The 17,373-nt window shown below is 37.6% G+C and overlaps 2 pseudogenes; one reads left to right on the forward strand and one right to left on the reverse strand.

Moving 5' to 3' along the window:
* The first annotated feature begins 299 nt into the window (after positions 1-299).
* LOC138831401 (ankyrin repeat domain-containing protein 49 pseudogene) lies at positions 300-17,104 on the forward strand (annotated as a pseudogene).
* Positions 2,447-2,546, reverse strand: LOC138831420 (U6 spliceosomal RNA; annotated as a pseudogene).
* Positions 17,105-17,373: the final 269 nt, after the last annotated feature.

Raw genomic sequence — 17,373 nt, forward strand, 5'->3', positions numbered from 1 at the left:
CCTGGGCACTGTCCCTCAGCTCTTCAGCTGAAGGCTAGCACTCTATTACTTACGCCTCAGCCCCATTTCGGGATTTTTCTGCTTATGTGTGCTGAGGAATTGAACCCAGGGCCTCATACATGCAAGGCAACCACTCTACCACTGAGACACCTTCTATTTTCTCATTCCTAGAAGAAGCTGCACATGAGGACAACACTGATCCTCATTTTCAGTCTGTACCTTTGAATACGGAGGTACATCTTTCCTCTGCTCTCCATCAATTCCTTACTTTCCAGTTAGAATTACTTAGAATAATAAAAATGGAAAAAGAGAAAATAAATCATCATGAAAAAAATGCAGATGCAGAAAATTCACTGTATTTTTCTCACAAGTTCAACCAATGTGAACTATTGGGGAAATACATGGACACCTTATTCCCACTGTCACTGAAAGTTTCTAGTTAGGCAATTCTGATGAAGATAAGGACCAAAATGAAAAAGTGACGAATTGCAAGAAAAAAAAATTTGAGTAGGATCCAAGCAAATTTCTTCTTTGGGCTGCTGAAAATTATCGGCTTACCAGAGTCTGGAGACTACTTTCCATAAAGGCCACTCATGTGAATACTAGGGATGAAGATGAATATACCCCTCTTCATCGGGAAGCCTACAGTGGATAGTTAGATATTGTCCAAGAGTTGGTGGCTCAAGCAGCAGATATTCATGCAATAAGTGTGAGTGGTTGGACACCCCTGTACAGTGATTATTCGTGCAATAATAAACAGTGTGGCATCTTTCTTACTTCATCATGATGCAGATACCAATGCCAAACTAAAGGCCTCTTGACTCCCATGCATCTTGATGCTGGGAATAGAGATAGCAATGATACACTGGATCTCCTTCTGTTGAACCATTATATCAAACCAGGTCTGAAGAACAACTTGGAAGAAACTGCCTTTGATATTACCAAAAGGATAAATATGTATCACTATCTCTTTGAATTGTGGAAGGCTGAACAAATTGTTCTCTTAAGTCGTAATGGTTTGGTTAAGTTTGTTTTTTTTTTCTTTTTTTGCTGAGTTTTATTTTTTTATTGTGAAAAACCATAGAGAGGGGTTACAATTAAATGGGCAAGGTAATGAGTACATTTCTTATCAAGCATTGTTGCCTCCTCCTTTATTTCCCCTTCCCATTCCTTCCCATCTCCCCCCTACTCCCCTCCCCCTACAACCCCTACCCCCAACAAAAGTTGTAAAGTTCATTTTTCAACATGACTTCTTGTACATCTCACTGTTGCAGTGCTTCAACCTGTATTCCTACTTAAACAATTTTTCCCATCCCCTCCACAAATCATACCAACATCAAATACAATAAAAGCAGGGGTTATATGGTGGGGGAGGGACATACAAAGCAACAAAGAAATCATCTTATAAATATGTTAGAAACAATCGCAAGAAAGAAAAAAAAAACATTTGAATCCTTATCTTGGGGTTCATTGCACCTAACATCAACTTATCTGACCGTTTCTGCTTGTCTCAGACATATATTAGTTATTGCAAATAAGGGAAACTATGGGACTTATGTTTCCTTGGGCCTGGCTTACTTCACTTAATATAAATTTTTCCAAGTCTTTCCATTTCTTAACAAAGGGGCAATGCCATTCTTTCTCATGGAGATAAAGAATTCCATTCCATAGAATTCTTTTTTCCAATCCATTCATCTACTGAGGGGCATCAAACAAGACCATACGAAAGTTACCAGAAAAACTATGTTTATTGCAGCATTATTTAGCATAGCTAAGATATCAGTTAAGTTTCTTAAACTTCAAAATGCCAGTCCATTCTTTGTGTCCATACAAAATATTTTTACAATCCAAATAACAGCAATGTTTTACTGTAAAAATTCCGTGGAATTTTTCCAAGTGAATTGCCTGACTTTGATGTCAAAATATATTTGAGTGTTTGTGTATATCTATAATGATTTCTGCAGAGTTTATGATTTTTTAATCAGAAATAATTTGATCTTATCTGTTGAAATGAGTAGTACAAAAACTAAAGGTATTTCTGGTTCTTGTCTGAAAAAAGTATATTTTAAAATATTCTATATTCTGTGTTTGCATAATATCCATAATCTATTTCATTCTCTCCTAGGTATACTTTGAATTCAACATTGTTTTATAACATATATTCATTAATAAATATGTCATATCAGATTGCATTCCATATAGAAAATTTAAGATTACTTTTTTTCTAGGTCCTTATAGTAGTATATTTCTTTGGGATAAAATGACAATGTTAACCAATTTCAAAAGTTTTCTAAAGGTTATTCTATGTAAAGGCCTTTCTAAGGTGAAGATTTAATACGCTGATGTCAAATTAACGTTTAATTCTAACACTTGCATATATTGTTACACTTGTAATTTGTAATCAACTTTTTAATAACTGTTTTCCATTTCTTGTATCTGAAGAATGAAAAATATGGAATACTTCACAAATTTTCATATTATCCTTCTGCAAGTGCCATTTTAATCTCTTTATTGTTGTAATTTGGGTATACGTGCTGCTGAATCATGTAGTATCCTCTAAATTTAAGTAGTTAATGATGCAATCTTTATACAATCTTATATCCTTGACTTCCTATTCATAACGAGGAAACCTTATTGTTCCTAACAATACTATTGACTTTATTTCCCTAAAATAATTTGTATAGTGAAAAAAATATTATATTGTTCTGTCGATTGCTCACATTTGCATTTTTTGTCAATGACAATTTTAAGTCATTTTCATTTTAAATTTGATCATACTTTAAGCACTTATAGCTAGGTCCTAAGGTGATGGCTTTTCCAAGTACTTATTTAAGCACCTGAGTTAGCTTTGTGGAGCTAATGGATTCAAAGTAAGCCTTGCTTATGAGCTACTTCTAAACTTCTGCAGCTTAAATTTTCCCAAATGTGGTCTTACCGGCACAAATGTCTACCTGACCCTTAATCTTTCTTCCATGTTGGAACAGACAAACCAGAATATCCTACCCTGACAACATAGTTTGTCTTACTGGAACAAAACTAATCTTAATTACAAGGGATCATAGAGAGATGTACAGTCCGGACATAACTGTTCTAACTAGGAGTTATTTTAACAAAATATATTTGTTTATTATACCTACCATTTCAAAAGTAGCTAAAAATTGTTCATATGCATGGTTACCTAATGTCTGGCCTGTCTACCTTCCATCCAGGCAGGAACTTACACTACTGCCTTTCTATCACCAAATATTTCCATAGATCCAGGAGAAGTCCATATCTTTCTCCTCATTATTAGGCCTTAAATTGGAAATGTTTTAATCACAGAGTTTCCTCTTGCCTCCAGGCTGTAAGTCTACATATGGTAAAGCTTTAGGTCTAACTCTACCTAACACTGAGGGAGAGATAATGCAATAATACTTTAAAACAGAGTTGTCTTTGATACCCTAACCACAACAGAACAATGCAAAACATGTGCCCTTTTTATTATATTATATATAGCTATATATTTTATATTTATATTCATATATATAGTTATATATTTTATATTTATATGTTATGATTTTATCTTTCACACTGTGAACCTTATTAGAATTAATTGATAATTTGACAAATAAATTGATAATTATTTATTCCAATAAATAGAATTGGAAGATAAATAATTGGGTTTAGAATACATACTAGAATATAAAATGTAAGAGATTTTACTCTGCTGCTCTGTTTATTGTTTTAACTCGCTGGTTCCAAACTGTTTTTCCTCCATATTTCTGAAGCATTCCTATTGTTTATGCCCAAATTTTTCTGATATGTCCAAAAGATATTATTCTTCTGCAAGAGGTATGGGTACTAGGATCCCATGTCCTAGTTACCCACATCATCAGATAACAGGGTCAAGACTTGTCAACCAGGCCCAGGCAACATGCCAATAGAAAGTAATTGTAAAGCCATGTCAATTTCTCATTTCCTATAATATTTCAGAGGCACAATTCCTTGATAAACAGGAATTAGCAGTAAGCAATAGTGAAATTTAAGGCAACTTAAAATGAAGGATGAGATAACAAAATATGAGAGAAAGTACTGTAATTCAAATTTTCAATTTACAAATGACCAGTCCATATGAGTGAACAAGATCACAAAGTGTCACAAGATTATGTTTAATACCCTCCCCTAATGATTAATGAAAGATTTCAGTCCAGCATAAGTGGGCTAGCAAAATAGTTCTTGGAAGGGTAGATCCACAATTGGTTTACCAAGGCCAGGAAAACTTGACTTAGAGGTCAAATGTAATTCAGAAAAAAAAAAAAAAAACATTAATTGAGAAGATCCTTAGTGCTTAGAAACACTGGTACTTCAATAAACCTTGGTTCTGTGATATAAAAATGTTGTCATTCTCAAAACATTTGATCTCACGCATGTAATCCTAGATACTCAGGAGTCTGAGATCTGAGGATCATGGTTCAAAGCCAGCCCGGTCAGGAAAATCTGCCTTCTGAGTAGCTGGGATGACAGGTGTGAGCCACTAACACCCAGCTTAAGCACAAGACTTAGTCCTGGAACACAGTGTTGAGCTTGTGAAATCTAACACTGTGTTAAGAACTAACAGCCCTTGTTCTTGGGCCGGCCTCTAGGTAAAGCCTATGAAAAAGGTCTAATGTCACAGGAAGGTGAAAACACCCAGTTAATATGACTTTTATTCCAATTGACACTGCCTGTGGCTACAAAGGTCCTGGACTATGAGTTCACTTCAGCAATAGGCACTTGCTACTCTGGGGAGCCAGTATTCTACTGGCTTTGGTGTGCTTTGACTTCAGTAGATATAGCTAGTTCTGTTGGTAGTGTGACACAGGAGCTAAGGTCTGGGGCCAGCCCTAGGACTCTTCCAAGTGTTGCTCAGAGTCCCCCACAGAGTCTCTCAAGTAACTGGATGAAGCATCTAGAAGTAGGCTCCACAGAGAAGCTCATCCAGATAACTTACTCTTTATAGACAATCTTCTGATTCTTTCTGAAATACACCAACAGTGTATCTTTTATGAACATGGGCTTAGATTGCTTGGAGTACTCAAAGAGTGACAACACAACAATATTGACTCCTAGAAAATCTGGACCTGGGTATTGTAAAATACCAAAATAGTAAAAGTGATGATAGATGCAGAGAAACTAAGTAATTTGTGTAGAATTTCCAGAGAGATAGACACAAATGCTATATTCAGAAGAAAAGAATGTAATAAAAACCTAATTCTCTGGATAAATTATGTACCTAATTCAGGAAACCATGACCTCACCTAAAACTCAACATAGTATCCCAGAAACTGGCCATAAGGGAGAAGGCCAGCAAATTCAAAACATCTGTTTTAAGCAAACTCAACCAGCTTGGAAGAAACAGAGAAGTTACAGCCTAACATAGACATTTCACAATGAGATGAAAGCAAGTTAAGACAATCAAGCAGAAATTCTTTAGTAATTCTCCTCAGCAAAATTAAAAACAGGATAGAAGGTGTCTTTCTGGGTTGCTGATTTGCCCTCCTTTGGCTATAATACCGAGACTACTCAGCAGGAGGAGAGGAGAATGGGAAAAAAAAAGAGGATGAATACAAGTGTAATAAACACTTGGTGATTATACAAGAGACCAGCACAGAGACCCCCGTGAGAGCTGATGATGGACACGGGATGGAACGGAAGAAGAATAGACTTGAGGGCTAGCTGGGCTTGGGGACAGGGATTCTGAGGACAGGGTTCAAAAGACGGAATTGTGTCCAAATATGATTTGCAACTGTGAATACAGAACAAAGGAACCTGTTGGAGGCCCTGATTCTTAGCTGGGAGGAGGCAGGGAGGTGGTGGAGAGGGGAGAAGCTAATTAGCACATAACCTTACCATCTTAATATTTGAGAGAGGTAGCAATAAAGGCCCCTGAAGAACTGATAGCAGCCAATAAATAAAATAGATAAAGCACTTTCTAAACAAAAGCTGAGACTATATCTCCAGTAGACCTACTCTGTAAGAAATTTGGGTTTTGATCATTTCTCAGCCTTTTACCTGAAGTCCAGTAGGGTCTCTGTTCTTACCAGAAACGCTCAAATTAGCTTATTAAACGGCCAGAGAGAGACATGAATGAATATTAAGAAGTGGTTGGAAGTCATAAAACTCACTAGAATGCTCTATCATGCGATATAAGCTACTCTTATCTTTAGTATGAAGAATAAATGACAATTAGAGTAATTGTAGCATTTATATGTCGAGAGACAATTTAAAAACCTTGAAATGAGATATCTAAAATTCAAACCATGGGGATGCATCGAGTATGTTTCCAGAGATTTGTTGTTGGAATCAAAACTGATACTTCCCGTTGTTTAACTTTGTTCTAGCACTGGGGCTAGAATTCAGGTTCTGGCTGCTCTCCCAAGATTTGCTCAGGGCTGGTGCTCTACCAATTGAACTGTAGAACCAGTTCCAGCTTTTTCATTTCTTATATTCCCTATCAAAAGAAATAGAGTGACTGAATGGATTAAAACAAAATACAAGGTTGGACACTATGTTGCTTATAAGAAACTTTGCCAGTCAGGGCTGGCAGATCATGCCTATAATCCTAGCTACATAGATGTCTGAGGTCTGAGGATTTCAGTTCAAAACCAGCCTAGGCAGGAAAAGCTAGAAAATTCTTATCTCCAATTATCTCCACTAGAAAACCAGAAATGAAGCTGTGGCTTAAAGTGGTAGAGTGCTAGCCTTGAGCAGAAAAGCTCAAGGACAATGCCCAGGCCCTGAGTTAAAGCCCCATGACTTACAAAAAGAAGAAAAAGAACAAGAAAAAATAGGCCTTAAATTTAAAAAATTAAATGAGACAAAGAAGATCCTTACACAGTGATGAAGGGCTCAATCATTGAGAGGAAATAAAAACTCAAGGATATAGGAATTTAATATCAGAAATTGAATACCCAAATATAAAAAGAAATTATTAATGGGCCTAAAAGAAGAGAGAATACACCAATATAATTGTCTAGTGAAAAAAATGAAGAGTGAAAATACAACCTAGCAGGCACTGGAGAATCATGTGTATAATTCTAGCTACTCAGGAAGGTGAGATCTGAAGTTCACCTTTGCACACCAATCACAGGCAGGCAAATCCAGGTGACTTATCTGCAATTACTCAGCAAAATGCTGGAAGTGGAGCTGTGGTTCAAGTGTAAAGTGCCAGCCTTGAAGAAAAATGCTTAGGGATGGTACCTAGGTCCTGAGTTCAAGCTCAAAGACTGTCACCAAAACAAAAATCAAACCAAAACAACAACCAATAACCACTCATTTTTATCTATCTATCTATCTATCGATCGATCTATCTATCTATCTATCTATCTATCTATCTATCTATCTATCTATCTATCTATCTATCTATCTATCTATCTATCTATCTATCTATCTATCTCTCTATCTATCTGTGTATCTATCTGTTTGTCTGTCTGTCTGTCTGTCTGTCTGTCAGTCTGTCTGTCTGTCTGTCTGTCTGTCTGTCTGTCTGTCTGTCTGTCTGTCTGTCTGTCTATCTATCTGGGGATCAAACTCAGAGCTTTTAATCTTTGTAAGCAAATGCAACTACCACTTATGCTCTTCCTCAGTACTATTTTGCTTTTAGTTTGCTTTTCCAAATACGATCTTGACATTCTGTCCTGTTTAGCCTGGTACCATGATATTCCTACCTCCAAATCCTGAGTATCTGAAATTACAGGCATGCATCACCCCATTCCACCCGTAAGAAAATCATTCATCATACTAATCACAGAAATACACATGAAAACCACCTATTACTTCATCTCAAAACAGACTAAATATGACAAGTATTGGAAAGATATGGACAGATACTTAGACACTATTGGTGTCAACCATGAAATACATCAGCCATTAATTGAAAAACTATGTTGATTCCTCTAAAAATCAGATTGCCTGTATTATCCAACATGTCCCCTCCTGGGTATAGACTCAAAGGCTAGGAAATAAGTGTACTGAAGAGAAAGACATCTGGGCATTCTCGTCCTCCTATAGAGCTGGAACAGTGAAGGATGTGCTGACCTTCAATGACTTAATTTGGGATCGAAAAATGACTGGCTTCATGTGCCATTTCTTCTTTATTTCTGTTTTTATTTTTTTGTGAGTCCTGGGGGTGAACTCAGGGCCTGGGCACTGTACCTGAGCTTTATTTTGCTCAAGGCTAGTGTTCTACCACTTGAGCCACTGCTCCATTTCAGGTGGTTAATTGATATTCTTAACTTCAATGAACCACCAGGAAACTGGAAGTGGACCTGTTGCTCAAAGTTGGTAGAGTGCTACCCTTGAAGAAAAGAGCTCAAGGACAGCACCTACAGGCTCTGAGTACAAGACCCAGGGCATAAAAAATGTAAATGAATGAAAAAATAAATAAATGGAATCTTCAGAATAAACTAGGATTAATATAATCTAGCAGACTCAAGAATATAATGGTTTCAGTTCATCAGATAAAGTGAATTTGGTCAAGAAAAGATGGAGGAAAAAGGAGAAAATATGAAACCAGGTACTGGTGGTCATGCTTGTAATCCAGCTATTCAGGAGGCTGAGATCTGAGAATCAAGTTTTGAAGCCAGCCCAGGCAGGAAAATCCATGTGACTCTTATCTCCAATGAACCAGCAAAAAACGAACAGGATGCGTAGCTGTGCCTCAAATGGTAAAGAGCTAGGTAAAAAGCTCAGGCCTGGAGTTCAATTCTCAGAACCAAACACCAAAAAAAAGACAAAAAAAGTGAGTAAGAGAGGAAATGGAACGGAGGAGAGGTAATATTCCCTTCTCCGGATTTCTACTCCAGTAGAGGAGGAGTCTTCTTGGGGAATCATGTAGGCAAATCTTGTGTCTGATGTGCTTCTCAAGGCAGGACACGCAAAGTTGATGGATTTCCTAATTGTCATTTAAGTGTCTTGCTCTTGACATATAGTGTACCATTCCTTTCATCAATACCTTTCTTCCTTTTCACTCACTTCTCCTAAATGTGACCTCTTTGGATTTTTCCTGTATGTTAACAGTAATTGCTTTCTAAGAATTTTGTTTTTTCCTTTTGCTTAAATATCTGATCTGATACCTTAAACATAAGAAGCAGAGGCAAATCAGTACTACTTATTTACAAAAAGAAAAAGAACTTTCAAAGAGACCCAAACAAACCAAGTTTCCAGGTACACAATTAGATGAATTGCTGGATAAATGTTTTTTTTTTCTTCCATGGTTTCTAGAAAGCAGAATGAGAATAGATTTTCTCCATCAAAACGGAAAGGGTTTGTTTCCTTCCATTCATTATAGTCGGTTCCAAAAAAAAAATCAGTTGATGTCTTTACTATTTGCACAAATGGCTGACATTGAGATTGCCTGCTTTTTGAAATAAAGAAAAGAACTCTCTCTGTCTTTCTGCAGTTCTGGTGTTTGAATCCAGGGCCTTGAACTTGGTAGACAGGTATTCTTCCACTTGAGTCATGTCTTGAACTTGTGTTTCTTTTCTTTGATTTGCTTCCTTGTTATTATTTATTTATTTATTATTTATTTATGCCGGTCCTGGGGCTTGAACTGTGGGCCTGAGTGCTGTCCCTGAGCTCCTTTGGCTCAAGACTTGTGCTCTACCACTTGAGCCACACAGCTACTTCTGGCTTTCTGAGTAGTTTGTTGGAGATAAGAGTCTCACAAACTTTTTTTCCTGGGCTGGCTTCCAACCGTGATCTTCTGATGTCAGCCTCCTGAGTAGCTAGGATGACATTAATGAACCACCAGTGCCCAGCTTCCTTGTTATTTTTGAATACAGTCTTGCTCACAGCCTGAACTGCAGTCCTCTTATTTATTCTTTGTCAGTCGTTGGGATGGCAGATGCATGCCCAGCTTTTTATTAGTTGAAATGGAGATCTTAAACTTGATCTTTTCACCCAGGATGGGCATGACTGCCATCCTCACCTCCTGTGTAGAATCAGCAAAATTAAATCTGCCTTAATACATATCCAACGGGTGAGAATACAATCATGAAATTGACCAAACAGGATACTTTTCTTTGTACACTTTTTTCCCTCTGGATATATTAGCAAAGATGTTTGTTGCCACCACTGTTCAAAGTTCCACAGTTTCCTGAGAGGAACTTTCTGGAAGCAGATAGATTTTTCTCCCACAAAATGTTGATTTTAAGGCAGTTCATAACCTTTGGAATTCCTAATAAGAAGAAGCTTAGTAGGCAGTCTTAGAAGAAACAATTTGAAGTTTTTCTGCCAACCTGAAGTTTTACACTTGAACTCTCCAGGTGCCTCATAAAAATCCAGGTTTAGCTTATGTCTGAAAAACACTTATTGCTTTGATACTATTAATAATGTAGACATTTACAATCCAGTATGACTTCATACAAGAAACACTTAGATTACAGAATCTAAGAAAAGCTAGTTTCTGGGTTATGCATGGAAAAACAAAGTTCTGGGGTATATACTTGGCGGAGTGAATATAAATTAGATTTTTCCTTTCTTTCTGTCCAGACTTATCAAAAGAAAGGACAAAGGCCAATATTCAGATATTTCAGGGTTTATTTTATTTTTCTTAAGGTCAGTGCTCTACCACTTTGAGCCTCTGGTGATTCATTGACAATAAGAGGCTCAGAGACTTTTCTGCCTGGGCTGACTTTGAACTGTGATCCTCAGTTCTCAGCCTCTTGACTGGCTGGGATTTACAAGGCATGAGCTACCAGTGCGTGGCTTGCCTGGTTCTTTTGAGATCCCTTTGCTAATCACAGAAAGAGTTTTTTGGGGTTTTTGAGTACTATAACCTCAGGGGGAAAATGCTCAGTAGTAAGAGTGTGTGTGTGCTGGGGGGGTTGTCTCATGTCTGTGGCAAGATAGTCTCACTCTCAAGCAACTTAGGTTTTGGAAAGAAAACCCGCGGAACTTGATGATTTAGAATTTGAATCTCTTAAAATTACCAGGAAGGGGGAGGGAAACAGAGAAAAATGAGGGAGAGTGTAACAAGTTTGACAAGAAATGTACTCACACCTTTCTTTTATACTGTAATCCCTCTGCATTTAACCTTGACAATGAAATTAAAATTTAAAAAAAAAACTGTGCAGGAGCACGTGTTTAAGGAAGTCTGTGGACCTTGTGACAACTTCACAGCCTGGGAAAGGCCAACTCCCAATGACCTAACTTACTCCCATAAGGCCCTACCTCCTAAAGATCCCACCTTCCCCCACCTCCAGCTCCATAAGCTTTGGTTATGGGACTATGGGGGACAATTCAGATCCAAGCCACAGCTTTATTTACAAAAGTTAGGTCTAGGTAAAATCTCCAGATGGTCTCTACATCCAAATATAAATACAATCATGTGTGGTATAAAGACTTTTAGATTAGTAACAGACCACATATATAATGGTGGTTCCGTGAGAGTATAATATGGCAGGAGTGGCGGGGGAGCCAAGAGTTTTCTATTGGTTAGTGACATCATAGCCATTATAATGGAATGGAATGTTCTCCTCATGTATCTGTGGTGATGTTGCAGTAAACAAACCTTTTGCACTGCTTGTTGTACAAAGTTGTAGCAATATAATTGGGTACAGCACATAATATCTAATAATAATGATAACTGAGTATGTTCCGGTCTATGTATTTACTATAAAATACATTTTTGCCATTATTCTGAACTGTACACCCTTTCTATTTATTAAAACAAAATTACTGTAAAACAACTGGGTGCTAAATAGCTGAGATGACAACGGAAACTTCCCTCATATAAGTTCCCCATCCTATTTTCCATTCTTTGGTCTTGTACCTGTTTTGACAGATCTAAACTCTCTTGGTGACAGTCTTAATTAGTGTATATAAAACACATTTTGCTTCAAGGACCAAAATCATGTAATTGGCAGATGTCAATTTTCTAAGAGTTTATAAAACACAGATATCAATCAAACTTCTCGTCATCTTGGCATTTTGCTTTTATTTAGTATGTCTGTAAAAATGCTACCTGAATTCTGAATCACGTGGCTCTTGTTGATTTAGGTGCCCTCAGAAGCAGACCCTCAGATAAGATTTGAATGTCCGTGTATTTGGGAAAATACTGTGAACAGCAACAAGTTGCAAGCAAAATAAGAATATGGAACTTCTCCCTCCTCAGGCCTTTTCCATGTCTGAAGCCATGCATAGCACTTAACCCCTTGTGTACCAAGGATAAGCAGCTGATAAAAAGCACATTATTGCCAGTGCCAGGAACTCATGCCTGTCATTCTTGCTACTCAGGAGGCTAAGATGTGAGGATCATGGTTCAAATCTAGCCCAGGCAGGAATCTCCATGAAAATCTTATCTCCAATAAACCACTAACAAGACCAAAGAGGATGTGTGGCTCAAGTGGTAGAGTGCATGCCTTGAGCAGAAATAAAACTAAGCAAGAGTATGAGGGCTTGAATTCAAGCCATAGTTAGCCTCAAAGCATGTGCACACGCACACACACACACACACACACACACACACACACACACACACACACACTACATTACAAAGTCAGCTGGCATATTGACTGACTGAAGCTAGTTCTGTGGGATCGGGTACAATCTCCTTCTTCAGAACTACCCTTCCACAGAGAAAAGGAGGCTGAACATTTGGAATCTGAAAGTCTGTGGTTGAGGGCTGCATCTAGATTCTGCTAGGGTCATAGCCAGATTGGTCTTAAGTTCTTGAAAAATTCTCAGGTGAGGGGTACAATTCCTGGTTTCAAGCAGAGGTTCCAGCCCACCAAGAACCCAAGGAGTGCAGGTAAGGCACAAACAGGAGCTGATTTACTTTAAATTTTAACAATGATATGGATGTGCATTATTCATATAGGAGGCCCTTAGGTGCACTTACTTCCCTCATTATGTGTGGCCAACCATAATATAAAGATATTAAGTAGAAAATTCCAGAAAGACACAATTCGTATACTGCACAATTCACAAATTGCGCAATTCATAAATTCATTATTTCCCATTGTTTTTATCATCAGCTATTATGAAGAATCACTCACTGTACCTAATTTACACATTAAACTTTGTCATATTTGTACATGAGGTATTTGGTACATAAGGGTTAAGTTTTATGTGTGTCTACAAGCTTCCAAGGAAAGGCTTGGAAAGCGCTTTTGAAAATGAAACGACCATAATTTTCTTCTGCTAATTAACTGTGGGGCTAGGTGTGTGGCTTCATGGTAGTGTGCTCTCCTTGCATGCATGAAGCCTTGGGTTCGATTCCTCACTACCACATACACAGAAAGCACCAGAAGTGGCACTGTGGCTCAATGGTAGAGTGCTAGCCTTGAGCAAAAGAGGCTCAGGGACAGTGCCCAGGCCCTGAGTTCAAGCCCCAGGACTGGCAAAAAGGAAAGAAAGAAAGAAAGAAAGAAAGAAAGAAAGAAAGAAAGAAAGAAAGAAAGAAAGAAAGAAAGAAAGAAAGAAAGAAAGAAAGAAAGAAAGAAAGAAAGAAGGAAGGAAAAAAGGAGGAAAGAAAGGAGGAAAAAAGAAAAGAATTGGGGTTTCTGTTACAGCATATTGATGGCATTTATGGATGTCATATTCTACTTGACTGGAGTTTCTTACATTTATTGAATATCACATTTTCATACAAAAATTGCCCCAACCATTTCTGTTTGTCTGTCTATCTCTCTTTCTGTCTGTCTATATATCTAGGTACTAGAGCTTGAATTCAGAGCCTGGCTGTTGTCCTTTATAATTTTTTTTTCACTCAAGGCTGGTGCTCTACCACAAAATCCATACCCCTACTTTCCTGTTTTTTGATGGTTCATTGGAGATAAGAGTCTCATAGATTTTTCTGCTCAGGCTGGCTTTGAATTGTGACCCTTGGATATCAGCCTCCTGAGGAGCTAGGAAGGTGCCCCAATGGAAATGAATCAGCTATTTTCAAATCTATTGAGCTTTGAAAATAATTAGAGAGATGAAATCTAATGAGTGTCATAAAAAACTCTTGGACTTAAAATGAGTTTTGTAATCAATGGAAAAAATCTGCCCAGACCTTTTAAAACACATCCGGAGTTAAACTCTGCTATGTTATGGAAATATGGCACTGCTTTTTAATTATATCAGGGAATTAAACAACTTAACCTTTCTCCAATGGTTAACAGTGAACTTCAACAACAACACCAACAAAAAACCGTGAGAAATTTCTTATTATATAACTTAGTAAAAGTAAGAGCTTCTCTTAAAATTATGAATAAGGGCAAGATTCACTAGTGTTATGAAAAGTGGCACACATCACCAGATAGAACTACTTGAATCAAACATTACTGTGATAATTACATAAAAATGTGAACCTTCTCACTGTCACTGAATGAATATTTAAAAAGTCTTTATTCCAGGCATGCTTGAGGCCCTGGGTTCAATTCCTGAGCACCACAGAAGAAAAAAAAATGGGAAGTGGCGCTGTACCTCAAGTGGTAGAGCGCTAGCCTTGAGCTGAAGTGCTGAGTGACAGCACCCAGGCCCAGAGTTCAGGCCCCACGACTGGACCTCCCCCTAAAAAAAGATGATGCTAAACAAAATGAACCACAAGATATGGACAAAAGAAATTTTTCTTTGTCATTGTTACTTTTAATGTACTATGTGTTTTTTTTTTGTTGTTTTGTATGTTCTTTCCCCTATGTATATCCCCCTGTTGTCACTGAATTTGATTTTGGTACCCTGCCTCTTATATATACATTTATCTAATTTGGGGAGGAGAAGGGGAATACAAAATACTGAAACAAAGACACAGGATGACCCATTGCAACAATGATACTCACAAGACACTTTGTGCAGGAAATGATCTTTACACCTTTGGGGTGGGGACTGGGAGAGTTGAGGGAGGGAAGGGATAGTGGAGAAAAACAAAGGAGTGGGTGACAATGTTCGACAAGGAATGTACTCATAACCTTATTCATGTAACTGTAATGCTCTGTACAGCATCTTTACAATAAAATAATTTTGGGGGGTTCCGGTCGTGGGGCCTGAACTCTGGGCCTCGGCGCTGTCTCTCAGCTCTTCAGCTCAAGGCTACAGCTCTTCCACTTGAGCCACAACGCCACTTCTTGCTTTTTCTTTTTGCTTATGTGGTGCTGAGAAGTTGAACCCAGGGCCTCAGGCATGCAAGGCAAGCACTCTACCACTGAGCTAATTTCCCAGCCTCTAAAATAAAAATTTTAAAAAGAATTTAAAGTAACAAAAAAAAGTTTAAAATGGCTCATTTTTTGTTGTGTGTGTTTTACCATGGTTACAATGAAACACACAAAAGAACAATAATTATTCAATGTTGACCAACTTTAAGGAAAAATAATACAAAGTTCAATTTTAATATTTTGTGAGATTCCTCTAAATCATACCCTTGTCCCTTCATTCCTACCCTGACCCTGGAAAATTGGTGTTAGTTTTTCCCTTGAGTTATTATTCAACCTTGAACATCAAAGAACTTTAAAAAGAGTATCTCCTTCCCTGTGTTTTTCTGGAACAATTTGGTTTTGTTCTGCCTTTAGTTCCATATCCATTCATATGGTTTCTTGTAGATGTATTTCCTTTATTTACTACTGTATAATATTTCATCCCATAGGAAGACAATCATTTCCTCATCCATATACTGCTATCTATTGGTTCATGTTCAAAAATTGTGTCCCTTTTTAATCTTCTTTTGTTGTTCTTATTACACATAGTGCGAATATGAACCATTTTTCTTCTTGGACAAACAGACAAAATGATCTTTGTGGTACATACTTAATAGTAAAACCATTTCTAGAAAATGCCAGTTGCTTACCATTCCATCAGCCTTATAAACATGCTGAGCTGCTCCAGATTTTTGTGAGGGTTGTAATGTTTAGCCTGTCAGCATTATGTCACAAGAAAGCTCACTAGGAATTTTCATCACCTTGATTTGTGTGTGTGTGTGTGTGTGTGTGTGTGCTAGTCCTGGGGCTTGAACTCAGGGACTGAGCACTGACTCAGCTTTTCTTTGCTCAGTTGGAAATACAGTTCCTTTTCTGGCTTTAAAATAATGGTAGTTAATTGGTATTAAGAGAATCATGCACTATCCTGAATGGGCTAGATTTGAACTGTGGTCCTCAGAACTCAGTTTCCTGAGTAGCTAGGATGACAGATGTGGGCCACTGGCCCTTGGCCTTCCTTGATTCCTAATAAGACTGTGAGTATGTTTTGTGTAATTAATTTTTTGAGGCTCCCCATTCAACCATTAGGTTGACTTTGTGTGTGTGTGTGTGTGTGTGTGTGTGTGTGTGTGTGTGTGTGTGTGTGTGTGTGTGTGTGTGTGTGTGTGTGTGTGTCCTAGTACTGGGGCTTGAACGAAAGGCCTGAGTACTGTTAGTTAGCTTTCTTTGCTCAAGCTCTTGGCTTTGTTCACTCTAATCTGGCATTCTATCACTTGAGCCTGATCTCTCCCCTGGCATTTCGTTGGGTCATTGGAGATCAGAGTCTCATGGGCTTTCCTGCTTGGGCTGGTTTCAACTGAGATCATTAGATATCAGCCTTCTGAGTGGCTGGGATGACATCTGTGTTCATAACCAATGCCTTGCTGATTCTTTTTGTTTTCCAATTAATTTTTAGGCAATTCTTTTTTTTTCTTTCTTTATTTTGCTTAGTGCGTGATAAGTATTGAAAGCCCATTCTACACATTTGATTTTTCCTTTCTCTTTTTGGAGTCTCTATTGACATTTCTGTTCATTTCTATTATGAATGAAATCATAAAGGAAAGTCCAAACTTCCGGTTATTGCTTGTCTCATGGGTCTCACAGGGTCTAATATTCTAAAAGGTCTAACTTGTGTTTCTGTCTTCTGTCCATTTACCTTTCCATTAAACAGTGTTTATCTGACAGCCATATAATGCAACCTGATATATACACATGAAAAATTATTTTTTTCCAAGAAAAGAAAAGATACTGGCATTTGAGATTACCACATTGAATGTGTAGTCACCAAAATATCCTCAAGTGATTTTCGAGTGGCTGAGATTCACTCTGATCTACAGCTTCAACTTTCTTCTCTTCCTGTTAGGAATAGTGACTACCTTGGAGGTATTTTACAGATGTCATTAGATAATCTACTGGATCAACTTATCATTTAATGTTGCTCACCAAAGGCAATTAATACAGGAACTGTCATTACAGGATACACAAAAATTTACAGATTTTTACAAAATACAGAGCTTTACAAAGAATTGCTGTATTTTAGTGATATTTTTGACAAAAATCACTTTCATTTTATTAAAACAAAGGAATCAGAATTTAAGCGAAAGAGGACCTAAGAGTTAGCCTCATCTTTGACTCATGAGCAGGAGAATAATTAAATAAGTTTTGCCATAAAACCCAGGTCAAGAGCATATGCTGACACAAA

This window comes from Dipodomys merriami, unplaced genomic scaffold, assembly GCF_024711535.1.
Source record: "Dipodomys merriami isolate MVZ:Mamm:240054 unplaced genomic scaffold, mDipMer1.0.p SCAF_195, whole genome shotgun sequence".
Lineage (NCBI taxonomy): Eukaryota > Metazoa > Chordata > Mammalia > Rodentia > Heteromyidae > Dipodomys > Dipodomys merriami.